The sequence below is a fragment of the Nansenia antarctica genome (assembly GCF_963989245.1).
Source record: "Nansenia antarctica genome assembly, chromosome: 15".
Classification (NCBI taxonomy): Eukaryota; Metazoa; Chordata; class Actinopteri; order Argentiniformes; family Microstomatidae; genus Nansenia; species Nansenia antarctica.
The window spans coordinates 12,438,717-12,456,627 of record NC_137685.1 but is presented as its reverse complement, the minus strand read 5'-3'; the positions used below and the strand labels follow the sequence as shown (position 1 = coordinate 12,456,627).

The 17,911-nt window shown below is 46.9% G+C and overlaps 5 pseudogenes across 5 annotated transcripts; all 5 read right to left on the bottom strand.

The window, feature by feature from the left end:
* Positions 1 to 1,106: 1,106 nt before the first annotated feature.
* Positions 1,107 to 1,972, bottom strand: LOC308171140 (chromobox protein homolog 1-like; annotated as a pseudogene). Its single transcript has one exon. The product of its transcript is annotated as a chromobox protein homolog 1-like (transcript).
* A 1,357-nt stretch (positions 1,973 to 3,329) lies between these two features.
* LOC308171139 (inverted formin-2-like) lies at positions 3,330 to 7,299 on the bottom strand (annotated as a pseudogene). Its single transcript has 3 exons — positions 7,089 to 7,299; positions 4,877 to 6,514; positions 3,330 to 3,371 (listed from the first exon to the last, which is right to left on the bottom strand). The product of its transcript is annotated as an inverted formin-2-like (transcript).
* Positions 7,300 to 8,528: 1,229 nt separating this feature from the next.
* LOC308171138 (chromobox protein homolog 1-like) lies at positions 8,529 to 9,394 on the bottom strand (annotated as a pseudogene). The gene has a single exon. The product of its transcript is annotated as a chromobox protein homolog 1-like (transcript).
* A 1,360-nt stretch (positions 9,395 to 10,754) lies between these two features.
* LOC308171137 (inverted formin-2-like) lies at positions 10,755 to 15,344 on the bottom strand (annotated as a pseudogene). The gene is made up of 4 exons: positions 15,293 to 15,344; positions 15,108 to 15,167; positions 12,302 to 13,939; positions 10,755 to 10,796 (listed from the first exon to the last, which is right to left on the bottom strand). The product of its transcript is annotated as an inverted formin-2-like (transcript).
* Positions 15,345 to 15,951: 607 nt separating this feature from the next.
* Positions 15,952 to 16,817, bottom strand: LOC308171135 (chromobox protein homolog 1-like; annotated as a pseudogene). The gene has a single exon. The product of its transcript is annotated as a chromobox protein homolog 1-like (transcript).
* Positions 16,818 to 17,911: the final 1,094 nt, after the last annotated feature.

The following is a 17,911-nucleotide window of genomic DNA, read 5'->3' as shown; positions in this document are numbered from 1 at the left end:
CAACAGCCAGATTAACTGAAAAGTAGGAAGGTTTAAATGTTATCCTGTTGTTTTCATCATTGTTGTTATTATAGCCTAATAATTATTATTGTTATTATGATGATGATAATTATTATTAGCCTATGATGGGCGGCGGCCATAGTCTACATTTCGCAATTTAGACAAGCATTTTAGGTTATTCAAAAAGGATAGGCCTATTTAAAGAATTATACTATGCATTTTGCAACCAACTTAATTAAATTGGCCTAGCTTCTACTTACCATCCTGCGTCTGTGGGTATTGGGAGGGGTTCAGAAGGATGTCGAAGCTGTTCAGTACATCTAGGGAATCTTCGGGGAATCACTTGTGTAGTGCATCTACTAGATGCTGGATGTAGCGTGCTCTGGCATTTTTAAACGCCTGAACGGACCGGTCACCTACATGTGTCACTCTGACATCATTGTACAGGCCGTCTTGGCAGTCTGCCTGGAACTTAACTTCTTCTGGGACTGGGGCATCTCGTAGCTGTGTTAGTGCCACTACGGATGCGTGAACCATTGGTCGGATCATGGCCAGATTTACGTCGTCTTTCTGGAAAACCAAGTTCAATTTGGTCATCACCGGTAGCACATCAGCCAGTGCGTGAGTCCAGGCGATAAAGCTATACGGCTGGATTTGACCTAGGAGGCCTTGGGCTTGGGCATTTCCTCCCACAGCCTCTTCATTTAGCTCCATCACCAGAGCAGGCCAGTTACGTTTGATACCCTCCACTGGGGTTCCATGAACATGTTTATTAGAGTTGAAAAGAGAAGAACACTGCTGCCATCCAGGTGTATTGTAAAATGTGAACGCAAATAAAGATATATATATATATATATATATATATTTATTTTTTTAACAAAAAAAAAAGATTTATTGTCCAAAAACATCAAACAATTAAAAGTAACCCCTGGAAAACCGTGACGCCATAAACCGAGAGACATGAGTCAATGTAACACTTTAGTAAGAACCAATAAACGTCATATGAATACTGTGTAGCGTGAAAGAGTAGTAATGAAAGAAGCCACACCCCTCCCCCCAACCCCTCCTCCGCCCCCCCGCGGACGACCCACTCCCCTCCTTCCACTTTAGTGCCACGTCAGACGTTCCTGGTAGAAGTAGATGAGCACCTTGGGACACTTGATTTTGGCCTCCTTGGCCGGGACCAGGTCCATCTCATCAGAGTTCTTCCATTTCATGAGGAACATGAGTCTGTGGCTCCTATGATGCGTTCCGGATTAAGGCCTCTGGCGAAGCCCCGCGGTTTCTCTGCCTCGTCTTTCCTCTTCTTGGGCCGGCTCTCCTCTCCTCCCGCCTCCTCAGGGTCCGTCGTCTTCCTCTTCCCTCCCGCGGTCTCTTTCTTGTTGTCGCTCTCGGTGGGCTTGTGGTTCTGCATGTACTCGGCGATGAGATCTGGGCAGTCCAGGTTGCCCTGCGGCTCCCACGTGTTGTCATCGTCTGAGAAGCCTTTCCACTTGAGCAGGAACTCCACCCGACCCTTGACCATCCTGCGGTCTAGAAACTTCTCCACCACATACTCTTCCTCCTCCTCCTCTGCCACCTCCTCCACCTTCTTGTTCTGCTTCTTCCCTGCAGTGGGCACCAGCTTGGCCTCTTCTTTGGGGGGCTCTAGTCGGTCCGTCGTCTTCCTCTTCCCTCCCGCGGTCTCTTTCTTGTTGTCGCTCTCTGTGGGCTTGTGGTTCTGCATGTACTCGGCGATGAGGTCCGGCCAGTCCAGGTTGCCCTGCGGCTCCCACGTGTTGTCATCGTCTGAGAAGCCTTTCCACTTGAGCAGGAACTCCACCCGATCCTTGACCACCATGCGGTCTAGAACCTTCTCCACCACATACTCTTCCTCCTCCTCCTCTGCCACCTCCTCCACCTTCTTCTTGTTCTGCTTCTTCCCCGCAGTGGGCACCAGCTTGACCTCTTTTTTGGGGGGCTCAGAGTTCATACTTGGAAGGCTTCAGATAATTTGTTCAGTTTGACTGTGGATTTGTTCATACTTGGAAGGCTTCAGATAATTTGTTCAGTTTGACTGTGGATTTGTAATCCATGGTGACTGCATGTGCTTTCCTCTTGAAGGTATATTCTGTCACCTTTTTCCCTACCATGTCCTTTAAATGAAGGCTGTTCATAATCGTGGTGTAATCTTTCCAAAGTTACGTGGAGTTTTTCAAAATGTAGAAAGTCCTCCACATTCTCTTTGCAGACCGAAGCTATAAACGCCTCTCGCTTCGACATTGTTATCAAATGCCGTGAGATAGATAGCTATGTTGTGAGATTTAAGACCCTTCTACCAACCTCTTTTGAATGGTCCACATTCACCGTATTATGGGCTGTCACACCAGTGATTAGGTGTTGAAGGTGTTCATACCCGGCAACAGATTTTGTGACTCCAACAATCAAGTATCATCAAGTATTTTGATGTCTGCCTATGTCTGTTTATTTAGTGTCTGCGTTGTCTCTTTCCTGTGTTGATGCAGAACGGTCCTTGTGCTGTTCACTAGTTTCATAGTTTACCCCTGTCACTTCTTTCATTGCATTGTTGATTACAGATGTTGCAGGGTTGGAAAGAACCCACATCCACTAGAACCAAACGTTGTGTTTCATACTTCGCATGAGGGCTTGTTCTATTACAAGGTCGGGGGATAGTCCAGCCTAGTATTAATTTGACGTATGAACAACTTGCAGACCATCTTCCAGAAATCTTTTGTTAACTTGGGGATGTGTGTCTTCTATTTGGCGCATTTTCTGGAGGTATGGAAAAGATCTGAATATTCATTTATGTAAAATAAATAAGGAACACTAGTATTTTGTCAATAATAATATCTGTTAAACAATAAATAACCAATGATGTCATCAAATACATGTTTGTAATACCATCAAAGATCTTGAAAAAGTTAAGAGACATTTGGAAAAGCTATCAATCGTTCACATTCAAATCAACGACGAAGAGAATTGTATTTGGCCCACATTTTCGCTGTGTATTCAAGTTACAGTTAGCAGGTGCGGGTATAGAATTATAGGATTATTGTATATTTCACATACAAGCTATGTCCGGAGGCAGCCGGAATGAATGGCATCATGTCTGTCAGGGTATCAAGGTGCTGATCCCAATTTCCAGTTTTCTCCAATCTGATGAATGCACTGACTAGGTCAATCATCTCCATGTACTGTGGCCAGAGTGCTGCTGTCCGGTCATCTACCAAGGTTGTCTTCTCTGCCTCCAAGCGCTGAGCTATGATCTGGAGTAATTCACTTGCATTTCTCCCGGTTATGGTGGGAGTCATACAGATCTGAGGCTTCTGCTAGTTCCTCTGGTACTTTGGCATGGTCTGTGGATTCTCCATCTGGTTGATCAGAAACTGGTTAATCTGGAGCTGTTTTACTTGTGTGTCCTCGCTGTCATCAGCAACGGCACCATCTTCAGTCAACTCTGACACATCCTCTGAGTCTACTCTACACCATCATTTTATAGCCTACATACTTTTTTAGATGAGATTTTAGATTAGATTCAGACAACGAAATGCAGTAAAAAGTGTGTCTGAAGAGGGATTTGAACCATCATCTTAAAATGATGATTTAATACTATGGCAGCGGTCAAAACCACTATGTCATCGTGACAATATGACTATATGTAGCCTGCTACTGATATCACCACAGTAGTAAATATTCATTCATTAAAATATGAACATTTAACAATAACTGGGGCTAGTATGACCTACGCATTTAATCGGTCAGCAATTTCTTGCCAAACCATTTCCCTCGCCTTGTTAATTGCGGCAGTATTGCACTATTTTACATCTTATTTTTCGTCTTCTGTGAACACTGATGACATAAGCCTGATCCTCGTTCGAGGAATCACCTGAGGCTTGAATCCCATTCACGAGTTGCCTGAACGCGGCTTTTATTTTAATCGCTGATATACTAATCAACGTACGTGGAATACCCCCCTGCATTGTTTACTAAGCTGTGTGTATGTACAAGTTTGTATGTTTATTGCCGACACACCGACAGTGAGTTACATGGCATAGCCAAATGTGTTAGTTTGTTAACTATGTAGTAGGTTACATTCCATAGCCAAACATGTTAGTTTGTTAACTATGTAATCACATTCCATAGCCAAACGTGTTAGTTTGTTAACTAGTGTACTGAGTTACATGCTAAGCTGTGTCAGTGTTTACTAGGCTAGCCACACAGGTGTTGGCTTGTTAGCTATCTAGCTTTGTTAGAAGCTTGTTTGTTTGTTTTTTGTTAGTGTGGTTTTGTTTGTTGTGTACGAACGTACACAAGTTATTGTGTGTGTGTCAGGGTTTCCGTTAGAAAAAATTGGTGTCGGTCAACGTGTCCGGGAAGATTTCAAATGCTGCGTCTTTTCTTTGGACTTTGTGTCTCCGTCAACTGTGGCCAAGGTAGGTGCTGACACTGGACACCCATCCACCACCGTTCCATCAGCCCCTCTCTGATCCATCACCTTTGTTTCTGTGTTTCCTTCCCTAGTAGCATCCCCAGTAGAGGATACTTCGTTACGGTTCACATCCTTAACCTCAACCCCGGATTCAGTAGCCATGCCCTCATCTCTCTCTGAAGATCCCTCCTTGAGCAGGGGATCCAATCCAGGATTGAGGGGGGCGATGGTCTCTGATGAATCCAGTTTGAGTCCTGTTGGAAGGCCTGATGTGGACTCCCCTGTGTGTGGCAGTCTGTCCTGCGATCCTTGCTGAATGGTTGATGCCACCTTGTCCACTTCTATGCCATCTTGGGTATCTACGGCTGATGATCGCTCAAGCTTGGCATGTTCAGGCTGGGTGCTATCCCTTTTCTTGTCATTAGAGGGCAGGCTGCCCCTGTCTGCCTGGGCCCTGGTGGTCTTCCTTAGTGCATAGCCCTTCTTGATGTCAGCCAACAGGTGGTCTATGATGCAGCCCTCCTCCTGAACTGGGGGGGGCTTTACGAATTATTTTTCCGTTCTCCCCCCTCGGTCTCTTGGCGTCATCCTCCTCTTGCTGTTTCTTCCTCTTCTCTGCCTTGATGGCCTGCTCTCTCCAGGTCTGGTTGTCCTTGATTGCTTTAAGGAAGAGTCCTCTGAAGGTCTTGATGGTGTTGAACAGCTCCTCTAGTGAGAGGCGGGACGTGTCCTCACACAGATACTCTGCTAGCTCTTCCTTCTTCTTTTCGATGGAGGCAAAGAGCTCCTGCAGCTCCTCACAGGCCTCCAGGTTCCCCTTCATAGCAGTGAGATACTGCTGCTTGATATCCTCCTGAGAAGAAGAGGACACTTTTTTCTCAGAACCCTTCAACCGTTTGACCAGTGAGCTCGACTCCGCCTGAATAGAATCCACATTTATTCCAGCAGCCTTTTCACAGATCTCTAGATCATCCGGAAGGTTCAGCAAGTCAGCATGGGTTTTCTCCGCCTCCTCCAGGATGTGATGGAGCAATGTGATACGGGACTTGTTGGCTTTGGTTTCTGTGAGCTTCAGCAAGGTGCTGATCTTGAAGCCATCTGCATTGCCTGTGTGACTCCCATAGTTGAGGAAGTTTCCAATGTCAAGTATGAGCTTGCAGAAACTTGGAAGGCGAGTGCTCTCCATCAAACTCTCACAGGCTGCGTCCAGCAGCTCAGCTTTGGGTTGCAGCATCTTTAACACAGAAGCGGTCTCCTCACAGAGAAGCATGCACTCGATCCTCATGGTGTAGCATGAAACTGATAGGAGCTCGAGGTAGAACCGATCCACACCGGCCAGCTTCTCTATCTCCCCTTGGTATGACTTGAGGTTCTCAATCTCATGTTTCTCCGGCAGTAACGTCTGCATCTGTTTCAGCACCTCGACGTCAAACTTGGAACGGTCCCCATTTTGGATCATAGCTACAAAGTCTTTATGTGAGCATCTGAACTGCTTCAAGAATATGTTCAAATTTAGATTTTTCTTGGCATCAATGAAGGATATCTCTTTGGGCTCTCGTTTGACCGTAGTGTTGGTACTTTTGGCCTTTGAGTCAGTCACTGGCAGACAGAAGAGCTCCTCAATGCTGGAGTAGTCTGGTTCCAGGGAATCAGACTGCACTGACGACCACATGGATTGGCTTTCAGACACCACTCTGGAGGGCAGCTTCTGCCAGTTGAGCTTCTTCATGCACAGTGTGGGACAGCGGCTGGCCTTGGGGAGAGGAGCGTAGTAGGATGCCCCCAAGAACTGCACGTTCTGGGGCACAATAATACCTCCTCCAATACCTGGGGGAGGGGGTGGTGGGGGAGGGGGGCCCATACCAGGCAGGGGAGGGGGAGGTAGGGGGCCCATATCAGGCAGGGGAGGGGGAGGTGGGGGGCCCATACCAGGCAGGGGAGGGGGAGGAGGTGGACCTCCCTGCCCCATCCCTGGTAGAGGTGGTGGAGGAGGAGGTGGCATCCCAGGTAAAGGAGGAGGTGGTGGGGGTGCACCAGGGGTGGCGCACCAAAAGTGTGCCAGAAGTGATGCACCATAAGTGGTGCCTGGCAGGGGTGGGGGTGGGGGAGGAGGAGGGTTTGGGGTAGCAGCAGGAAGTGAAGGGGGAGGAGGGGGAGTTACGGAAGCCATGTCTGATTGGTTGGTTGTGCTGCCGAGCAAGTCTGTCTGGATTGCCCTGTTGGTGGTCTTGGTCTTGGGACTGGCTGAGATCTGTTGTCTCATGGAAGAGAGCAGGCGCTCCATCAAACGTTCAGCGGAGTCCATTTGTGAGTCGTGGGCCAGCAGAGTGGCACGTTCAATATTGGAACCTTTCTAACATAGGATTTAAATGAACTTGCAATGCGCATACGCCTATGCCTTTTCTCAGATAGGGGATAGCCTTAAATAAAATAGCCTAGAGTAAAAACTCTGAAAATAAACAAAAAAATAACAATGGCTGCTCATATCATTCAGCTACTTATTACGTCGCTTTTTGGCAGCATTGAAGCGTGCAGCTGCGGACTTGAAATCAAAGGTGCAAAGTGTCTCTCCGCAACTTGCAATGCGCATTAGCCGTGTGACCTTGCCCTCCCCAAGGCGACTTCGGTGCGCAGTTTTAATTCGGTTCTGCAGGCACACTGGAGACGGGAATCAAGCAGGCTATGTTGGCCAGTGTGGCCCACTCTGGGTAAATTTCGCTGAAGTCTCGGATGAGGACTTCGCAGGCTGTTGAGAAACGCAAGCCCCCATAACCACGAAGCGCTGTCATGACACCGATGGCATCTCGTTGCACGTTTGTGGCATCGATGACCGGGCCTGTGGCTGGTGTTGAGTCATCATCGCTGGTCATTTCTTGGCCAAAATTACCAATGATGGTCTGGATGGCCGGTTCGGCATATTCTTCAAGCGCTGAGTGGACGGAATGAGTGATAATGAATCAGTGATGGCCTGTTTTTTTTTTTATGACAAAATGACATCAACAGCCAGATTAACTGAAAAGTAGGAAGGTTTAAATGTTATCCTGTTGTTTTCATCATTGTTGTTATTATAGCCTAATAATTATTATTGTTATTATGATGATGATAATTATTATTAGCCTATGATGGGCGGCGGCCATAGTCTACATTTCGCAATTTAGACAAGCATTTTAGGTTATTCAAAAAGGATAGGCCTATTTAAAGAATTATACTATGCATTTTGCAACCAACTTAATTAAATTGGCCTAGCTTCTACTTACCATCCTGCGTCTGTGGGTATTGGGAGGGGTTCAGAAGGATGTCGAAGCTGTTCAGTACATCTAGGGAATCTTCGGGGAATCACTTGTGTAGTGCATCTACTAGATGCTGGATGTAGCGTGCTCTGGCATTTTTAAACGCCTGAACGGACCGGTCACCTACATGTGTCACTCTGACATCATTGTACAGGCCGTCTTGGCAGTCTGCCTGGAACTTAACTTCTTCTGGGACTGGGGCATCTCGTAGCTGTGTTAGTGCCGCTACGGATGCGTGAACCATTGGTCGGATCATGGCCAGATTTACGTCGTCTTTCTGGAAAACCAAGTTCAATTTGGTCATCACCGGTAGCACATCAGCCAGTGCGTGAGTCCAGGCGATAAAGCTATACGGCTGGATTTGACCTAGGAGGCCTTGGGCTTGGGCATTTCCTCCCACAGCCTCTTCATTTAGCTCCATCACCAGAGCAGGCCAGTTACGTTTGATACCCTCCACTGGGGTTCCATGAACATGTTTATTAGAGTTGAAAAGAGAAGAACACTGCTGCCATCCAGGTGTATTGTAAAATGTGAACGCAAATAAAGATATATATATATATATATATATTTATTTTTTTAACAAAAAAAAAAGATTTATTGTCCAAAAACATCAAACAATTAAAAGTAACCCCTGGAAAACCGTGACGCCATAAACCGAGAGACATGAGTCAATGTAACACTTTAGTAAGAACCAATAAACGTCATATGAATACTGTGTAGCGTGAAAGAGTAGTAATGAAAGAAGCCACACCCCTCCCCCCAACCCCTCCTCCGCCCCCCCGCGGACGACCCACTCCCCTCCTTCCACTTTAGTGCCACGTCAGACGTTCCTGGTAGAAGTAGATGAGCACCTTGGGACACTTGATTTTGGCCTCCTTGGCCGGGACCAGGTCCATCTCATCAGAGTTCTTCCATTTCATGAGGAACATGAGTCTGTGGCTCCTATGATGCGTTCCGGATTAAGGCCTCTGGCGAAGCCCCGCGGTTTCTCTGCCTCGTCTTTCCTCTTCTTGGGCCGGCTCTCCTCTCCTCCCGCCTCCTCAGGGTCCGTCGTCTTCCTCTTCCCTCCCGCGGTCTCTTTCTTGTTGTCGCTCTCGGTGGGCTTGTGGTTCTGCATGTACTCGGCGATGAGATCTGGGCAGTCCAGGTTGCCCTGCGGCTCCCACGTGTTGTCATCGTCTGAGAAGCCTTTCCACTTGAGCAGGAACTCCACCCGACCCTTGACCATCCTGCGGTCTAGAAACTTCTCCACCACATACTCTTCCTCCTCCTCCTCTGCCACCTCCTCCACCTTCTTGTTCTGCTTCTTCCCTGCAGTGGGCACCAGCTTGGCCTCTTCTTTGGGGGGCTCTAGTCGGTCCGTCGTCTTCCTCTTCCCTCCCGCGGTCTCTTTCTTGTTGTCGCTCTCTGTGGGCTTGTGGTTCTGCATGTACTCGGCGATGAGGTCCGGCCAGTCCAGGTTGCCCTGCGGCTCCCACGTGTTGTCATCGTCTGAGAAGCCTTTCCACTTGAGCAGGAACTCCACCCGATCCTTGACCACCATGCGGTCTAGAACCTTCTCCACCACATACTCTTCCTCCTCCTCCTCTGCCACCTCCTCCACCTTCTTCTTGTTCTGCTTCTTCCCCGCAGTGGGCACCAGCTTGACCTCTTCTTTGGGGGGCTCAGAGTTCATACTTGGAAGGCTTCAGATAATTTGTTCAGTTTGACTGTGGATTTGTTCATACTTGGAAGGCTTCAGATAATTTGTTCAGTTTGACTGTGGATTTGTAATCCATGGTGACTGCATGTGCTTTCCTCTTGAAGGTATATTCTGTCACCTTTTTCCCTACCATGTCCTTTAAATGAAGGCTGTTCATAATCGTGGTGTAATCTTTCCAAAGTTACGTGGAGTTTTTCAAAATGTAGAAAGTCCTCCACATTCTCTTCTCCGCAGACCGAAGCTATAAACGCCTCTCGCTTCGACATTGTTATCAAATGCCGTGAGATAGATAGCTATGTTGTGAGATTTAAGACCCTTCTACCAACCTCTTTTGAATGGTCCACATTCACCGTATTATGGGCTGTCACACCAGTGATTAGGTGTTGAAGGTGTTCATACCCGGCAACAGATTTTGTGACTCCAACAATCAAGTATCATCAAGTATTTTGATGTCTGCCTATGTCTGTTTATTTAGTGTCTGCGTTGTCTCTTTCCTGTGTTGATGCAGAACGGTCCTTGTGCTGTTCACTAGTTTCATAGTTTACCCCTGTCACTTCTTTCATTGCATTGTTGATTACAGATGTTGCAGGGTTGGAAAGAACCCACATCCACTAGAACCAAACGTTGTGTTTCATACTTCGCATGAGGGCTTGTTCTATTACAAGGTCGGGGGATAGTCCAGCCTAGTATTAATTTGACGTATGAACAACTTGCAGACCATCTTCCAGAAATCTTTTGTTAACTTGGGGATGTGTGTCTTCTATTTGGCGCATTTTCTGGAGGTATGGAAAAGATCTGAATATTCATTTATGTAAAATAAATAAGGAACACTAGTATTTTGTCAATAATAATATCTGTTAAACAATAAATAACCAATGATGTCATCAAATACATGTTTGTAATACCATCAAAGATCTTGAAAAAGTTAAGAGACATTTGGAAAAGCTATCAATCGTTCACATTCAAATCAACGACGAAGAGAATTGTATTTGGCCCACATTTTCGCTGTGTATTCAAGTTACAGTTAGCAGGTGCGGGTATAGAATTATAGGATTATTGTATATTTCACATACAAGCTATGTCCGGAGGCAGCCGGAATGAATGGCATCATGTCTGTCAGGGTATCAAGGTGCTGATCCCAATTTCCAGTTTTCTCCAATCTGATGAATGCACTGACTAGGTCAATCATCTCCATGTACTGTGGCCAGAGTGCTGCTGTCCGGTCATCTACCAAGGTTGTCTTCTCTGCCTCCAAGCGCTGAGCTATGATCTGGAGTAATTCACTTGCATTTCTCCCGGTTATGGTGGGAGTCATACAGATCTGAGGCTTCTGCTAGTTCCTCTGGTACTTTGGCATGGTCTGTGGATTCTCCATCTGGTTGATCAGAAACTGGTTAATCTGGAGCTGTTTTACTTGTGTGTCCTCGCTGTCATCAGCAACGGCACCATCTTCAGTCAACTCTGACACATCCTCTGAGTCTACTCTACACCATCATTTTATAGCCTACATACTTTTTTAGATGAGATTTTAGATTAGATTCAGACAACGAAATGCAGTAAAAAGTGTGTCTGAAGAGGGATTTGAACCATCATCTTAAAATGATGATTTAATACTATGGCAGCGGTCAAAACCACTATGTCATCGTGACAATATGACTATATGTAGCCTGCTACTGATATCACCACAGTAGTAAATATTCATTCATTAAAATATGAACATTTAACAATAACTGGGGCTAGTATGACCTACGCATTTAATCGGTCAGCAATTTCTTGCCAAACCATTTCCCTCGCCTTGTTAATTGCGGCAGTATTGCACTATTTTACATCTTATTTTTCGTCTTCTGTGAACACTGATGACATAAGCCTGATCCTCGTTCGAGGAATCACCTGAGGCTTGAATCCCATTCACGAGTTGCCTGAACGCGGCTTTTATTTTAATCGCTGATATACTAATCAACGTACGTGGAATACCCCCCTGCATTGTTTACTAAGCTGTGTGTATGTACAAGTTTGTATGTTTATTGCCGACACACCGACAGTGAGTTACATGGCATAGCCAAATGTGTTAGTTTGTTAACTATGTAGTAGGTTACATTCCATAGCCAAACATGTTAGTTTGTTAACTATGTAATCACATTCCATAGCCAAACGTGTTAGTTTGTTAACTAGTGTACTGAGTTACATGCTAAGCTGTGTCAGTGTTTACTAGGCTAGCCACACAGGTGTTGGCTTGTTAGCTATCTAGCTTTGTTAGAAGCTTGTTTGTTTGTTTTTTGTTAGTGTGGTTTTGTTTGTTGTGTACGAACGTACACAAGTTATTGTGTGTGTGTCAGGGTTTCCGTTAGAAAAAATTGGTGTCGGTCAACGTGTCCGGGAAGATTTCAAATGCTGCGTCTTTTCTTTGGACTTTGTGTCTCCGTCAACTGTGGCCAAGGTAGGTGCTGACACTGGACACCCATCCACCACCGTTCCATCAGCCCCTCTCTGATCCATCACCTTTGTTTCTGTGTTTCCTTCCCTAGTAGCATCCCCAGTAGAGGATACTTCGTTACGGTTCACATCCTTAACCTCAACCCCGGATTCAGTAGCCATGCCCTCATCTCTCTCTGAAGATCCCTCCTTGAGCAGGGGATCCAATCCAGGATTGAGGGGGGCGATGGTCTCTGATGAATCCAGTTTGAGTCCTGTTGGAAGGCCTGATGTGGACTCCCCTGTGTGTGGCAGTCTGTCCTGCGATCCTTGCTGAATGGTTGATGCCACCTTGTCCACTTCTATGCCATCTTGGGTATCTACGGCTGATGATCGCTCAAGCTTGGCATGTTCAGGCTGGGTGCTATCCCTTTTCTTGTCATTAGAGGGCAGGCTGCCCCTGTCTGCCTGGGCCCTGGTGGTCTTCCTTAGTGCATAGCCCTTCTTGATGTCAGCCAACAGGTGGTCTATGATGCAGCCCTCCTCCTGAACTGGGGGGGGCTTTACGAATTATTTTTCCGTTCTCCCCCCTCGGTCTCTTGGCGTCATCCTCCTCTTGCTGTTTCTTCCTCTTCTCTGCCTTGATGGCCTGCTCTCTCCAGGTCTGGTTGTCCTTGATTGCTTTAAGGAAGAGTCCTCTGAAGGTCTTGATGGTGTTGAACAGCTCCTCTAGTGAGAGGCGGGACGTGTCCTCACACAGATACTCTGCTAGCTCTTCCTTCTTCTTTTCGATGGAGGCAAAGAGCTCCTGCAGCTCCTCACAGGCCTCCAGGTTCCCCTTCATAGCAGTGAGATACTGCTGCTTGATATCCTCCTGAGAAGAAGAGGACACTTTTTTCTCAGAACCCTTCAACCGTTTGACCAGTGAGCTCGACTCCGCCTGAATAGAATCCACATTTATTCCAGCAGCCTTTTCACAGATCTCTAGATCATCCGGAAGGTTCAGCAAGTCAGCATGGGTTTTCTCCGCCTCCTCCAGGATGTGATGGAGCAATGTGATACGGGACTTGTTGGCTTTGGTTTCTGTGAGCTTCAGCAAGGTGCTGATCTTGAAGCCATCTGCATTGCCTGTGTGACTCCCATAGTTGAGGAAGTTTCCAATGTCAAGTATGAGCTTGCAGAAACTTGGAAGGCGAGTGCTCTCCATCAAACTCTCACAGGCTGCGTCCAGCAGCTCAGCTTTGGGTTGCAGCATCTTTAACACAGAAGCGGTCTCCTCACAGAGAAGCATGCACTCGATCCTCATGGTGTAGCATGAAACTGATAGGAGCTCGAGGTAGAACCGATCCACACCGGCCAGCTTCTCTATCTCCCCTTGGTATGACTTGAGGTTCTCAATCTCATGTTTCTCCGGCAGTAACGTCTGCATCTGTTTCAGCACCTCGACGTCAAACTTGGAACGGTCCCCATTTTGGATCATAGCTACAAAGTCTTTATGTGAGCATCTGAACTGCTTCAAGAATATGTTCAAATTTAGATTTTTCTTGGCATCAATGAAGGATATCTCTTTGGGCTCTCGTTTGACCGTAGTGTTGGTACTTTTGGCCTTTGAGTCAGTCACTGGCAGACAGAAGAGCTCCTCAATGCTGGAGTAGTCTGGTTCCAGGGAATCAGACTGCACTGACGACCACATGGATTGGCTTTCAGACACCACTCTGGAGGGCAGCTTCTGCCAGTTGAGCTTCTTCATGCACAGTGTGGGACAGCGGCTGGCCTTGGGGAGAGGAGCGTAGTAGGATGCCCCCAAGAACTGCACGTTCTGGGGCACAATAATACCTCCTCCAATACCTGGGGGAGGGGGTGGTGGGGGAGGGGGGCCCATACCAGGCAGGGGAGGGGGAGGTAGGGGGCCCATATCAGGCAGGGGAGGGGGAGGTGGGGGGCCCATACCAGGCAGGGGAGGGGGAGGAGGTGGACCTCCCTGCCCCATCCCTGGTAGAGGTGGTGGAGGAGGAGGTGGCATCCCAGGTAAAGGAGGAGGTGGTGGGGGTGCACCAGGGGTGGCGCACCAAAAGTGTGCCAGAAGTGATGCACCATAAGTGGTGCCTGGCAGGGGTGGGGGTGGGGGAGGAGGAGGGTTTGGGGTAGCAGCAGGAAGTGAAGGGGGAGGAGGGGGAGTTACGGAAGCCATGTCTGATTGGTTGGTTGTGCTGCCGAGCAAGTCTGTCTGGATTGCCCTGTTGGTGGTCTTGGTCTTGGGACTGGCTGAGATCTGTTGTCTCATGGAAGAGAGCAGGCGCTCCATCAAACGTTCAGCGGAGTCCATTTGTGAGTCGTGGGCCAGCAGAGTGGCACGTTCAATATTGGAACCTTTCTAACATAGGATTTAAATGAACTTGCAATGCGCATACGCCTATGCCTTTTCTCAGATAGGGGATAGCCTTAAATAAAATAGCCTAGAGTAAAAACTCTGAAAATAAACAAAAAAATAACAATGGCTGCTCATATCATTCAGCTACTTATTACGTCGCTTTTTGAAAGCATTGAAGCGTGCAGCTGCGGACTTGAAATCAAAGGTGCAAAGTGTCTCTCCGCAACTTGCAATGCGCATTAGCCGTGTGACCTTGCCCTCCCCAAGGCGACTTCGGTGCGCAGTTTTAATTGGGTTCAGGCACACTGGAGACGGGAATCAAGCAGGCTATGTTGGCCAGTGTGGCCCACTCTGGGTAAATTTCGCTGAAGTCTCGGATGAGGACTTCGCAGGCTGTTGAGAAACGCAAGCCCCCATAACCACGAAGCGCTGTCATGACACCGATGGCATCTCGTTGCACGTTTGTGGCATCGATGACCGGGGCTGTGGCTGGTGCTGAGTCATCATCGCTGGTAATTTCTTGGCCAAAATGACCAATGATGGTCTGGATGGCCGGTTCGGCATATTCTTCAAGCGCTGAGTGGACGGAATGAGTGATAATGAATCAGTGATGGCCTGTTTTTTTTTTATGACAAAATGACATCAACAGCCAGATTAACTGAAAAGTAGGAAGGTTTAAATGTTATCCTGTTGTTTTCATCATTGTTGTTATTATAGCCTAATAATTATTATTGTTATTATGATGATGATAATTATTATTAGCCTATGATGGGCGGCGGCCATAGTCTACATTTCGCAATTTAGACAAGCATTTTAGGTTATTCAAAAAGGATAGGCCTATTTAAAGAATTATACTATGCATTTTGCAACCAACTTAATTAAATTGGCCTAGCTTCTACTTACCATCCTGCGTCTGTGGGTATTGGGAGGGGTTCAGAAGGATGTCGAAGCTGTTCAGTACATCTAGGGAATCTTCGGGGAATCACTTGTGTAGTGCATCTACTAGATGCTGGATGTAGCGTGCTCTGGCATTTTTAAACGCCTGAACGGACCGGTCACCTACATGTGTCACTCTGACATCATTGTACAGGCCGTCTTGGCAGTCTGCCTGGAACTTAACTTCTTCTGGGACTGGGGCATCTCGTAGCTGTGTTAGTGCCGCTACGGATGCGTGAACCATTGGTCGGATCATGGCCAGATTTACGTCGTCTTTCTGGAAAACCAAGTTCAATTTGGTCATCACCGGTAGCACATCAGCCAGTGCGTGAGTCCAGGCGATAAAGCTATACGGCTGGATTTGACCTAGGAGGCCTTGGGCTTGGGCATTTCCTCCCACAGCCTCTTCATTTAGCTCCATCACCAGAGCAGGCCAGTTACGTTTGATACCCTCCACTGGGGTTCCATGAACATGTTTATTAGAGTTGAAAAGAGAAGAACACTGCTGCCATCCAGGTGTATTGTAAAATGTGAACGCAAATAAAGATATATATATATATATATATATATTTATTTTTTTAACAAAAAAAAAAGATTTATTGTCCAAAAACATCAAACAATTAAAAGTAACCCCTGGAAAACCGTGACGCCATAAACCGAGAGACATGAGTCAATGTAACACTTTAGTAAGAACCAATAAACGTCATATGAATACTGTGTAGCGTGAAAGAGTAGTAATGAAAGAAGCCACACCCCTCCCCCCAACCCCTCCTCCGCCCCCCCGCGGACGACCCACTCCCCTCCTTCCACTTTAGTGCCACGTCAGACGTTCCTGGTAGAAGTAGATGAGCACCTTGGGACACTTGATTTTGGCCTCCTTGGCCGGGACCAGGTCCATCTCATCAGAGTTCTTCCATTTCATGAGGAACATGAGTCTGTGGCTCCTATGATGCGTTCCGGATTAAGGCCTCTGGCGAAGCCCCGCGGTTTCTCTGCCTCGTCTTTCCTCTTCTTGGGCCGGCTCTCCTCTCCTCCCGCCTCCTCAGGGTCCGTCGTCTTCCTCTTCCCTCCCGCGGTCTCTTTCTTGTTGTCGCTCTCGGTGGGCTTGTGGTTCTGCATGTACTCGGCGATGAGATCTGGGCAGTCCAGGTTGCCCTGCGGCTCCCACGTGTTGTCATCGTCTGAGAAGCCTTTCCACTTGAGCAGGAACTCCACCCGACCCTTGACCATCCTGCGGTCTAGAAACTTCTCCACCACATACTCTTCCTCCTCCTCCTCTGCCACCTCCTCCACCTTCTTGTTCTGCTTCTTCCCTGCAGTGGGCACCAGCTTGGCCTCTTCTTTGGGGGGCTCTAGTCGGTCCGTCGTCTTCCTCTTCCCTCCCGCGGTCTCTTTCTTGTTGTCGCTCTCTGTGGGCTTGTGGTTCTGCATGTACTCGGCGATGAGGTCCGGCCAGTCCAGGTTGCCCTGCGGCTCCCACGTGTTGTCATCGTCTGAGAAGCCTTTCCACTTGAGCAGGAACTCCACCCGATCCTTGACCACCATGCGGTCTAGAACCTTCTCCACCACATACTCTTCCTCCTCCTCCTCTGCCACCTCCTCCACCTTCTTCTTGTTCTGCTTCTTCCCCGCAGTGGGCACCAGCTTGACCTCTTCTTTGGGGGGCTCAGAGTTCATACTTGGAAGGCTTCAGATAATTTGTTCAGTTTGACTGTGGATTTGTTCATACTTGGAAGGCTTCAGATAATTTGTTCAGTTTGACTGTGGATTTGTAATCCATGGTGACTGCATGTGCTTTCCTCTTGAAGGTATATTCTGTCACCTTTTTCCCTACCATGTCCTTTAAATGAAGGCTGTTCATAATCGTGGTGTAATCTTTCCAAAGTTACGTGGAGTTTTTCAAAATGTAGAAAGTCCTCCACATTCTCTTTGCAGACCGAAGCTATAAACGCCTCTCGCTTCGACATTGTTATCAAATGCCGTGAGATAGATAGCTATGTTGTGAGATTTAAGACCCTTCTACCAACCTCTTTTGAATGGTCCACATTCACCGTATTATGGGCTGTCACACCAGTGATTAGGTGTTGAAGGTGTTCATACCCGGCAACAGATTTTGTGACTCCAACAATCAAGTATCATCAAGTATTTTGATGTCTGCCTATGTCTGTTTATTTAGTGTCTGCGTTGTCTCTTTCCTGTGTTGATGCAGAACGGTCCTTGTGCTGTTCACTAGTTTCATAGTTTACCCCTGTCACTTCTTTCATTGCATTGTTGATTACAGATGTTGCAGGGTTGGAAAGAACCCACATCCACTAGAACCAAACGTTGTGTTTCATACTTCGCATGAGGGCTTGTTCTATTACAAGGTCGGGGGATAGTCCAGCCTAGTATTAATTTGACGTATGAACAACTTGCAGACCATCTTCCAGAAATCTTTTGTTAACTTGGGGATGTGTGTCTTCTATTTGGCGCATTTTCTGGAGGTATGGAAAAGATCTGAATATTCATTTATGTAAAATAAATAAGGAACACTAGTATTTTGTCAATAATAATATCTGTTAAACAATAAATAACCAATGATGTCATCAAATACATGTTTGTAATACCATCAAAGATCTTGAAAAAGTTAAGAGACATTTGGAAAAGCTATCAATCGTTCACATTCAAATCAACGACGAAGAGAATTGTATTTGGCCCACATTTTCGCTGTGTATTCAAGTTACAGTTAGCAGGTGCGGGTATAGAATTATAGGATTATTGTATATTTCACA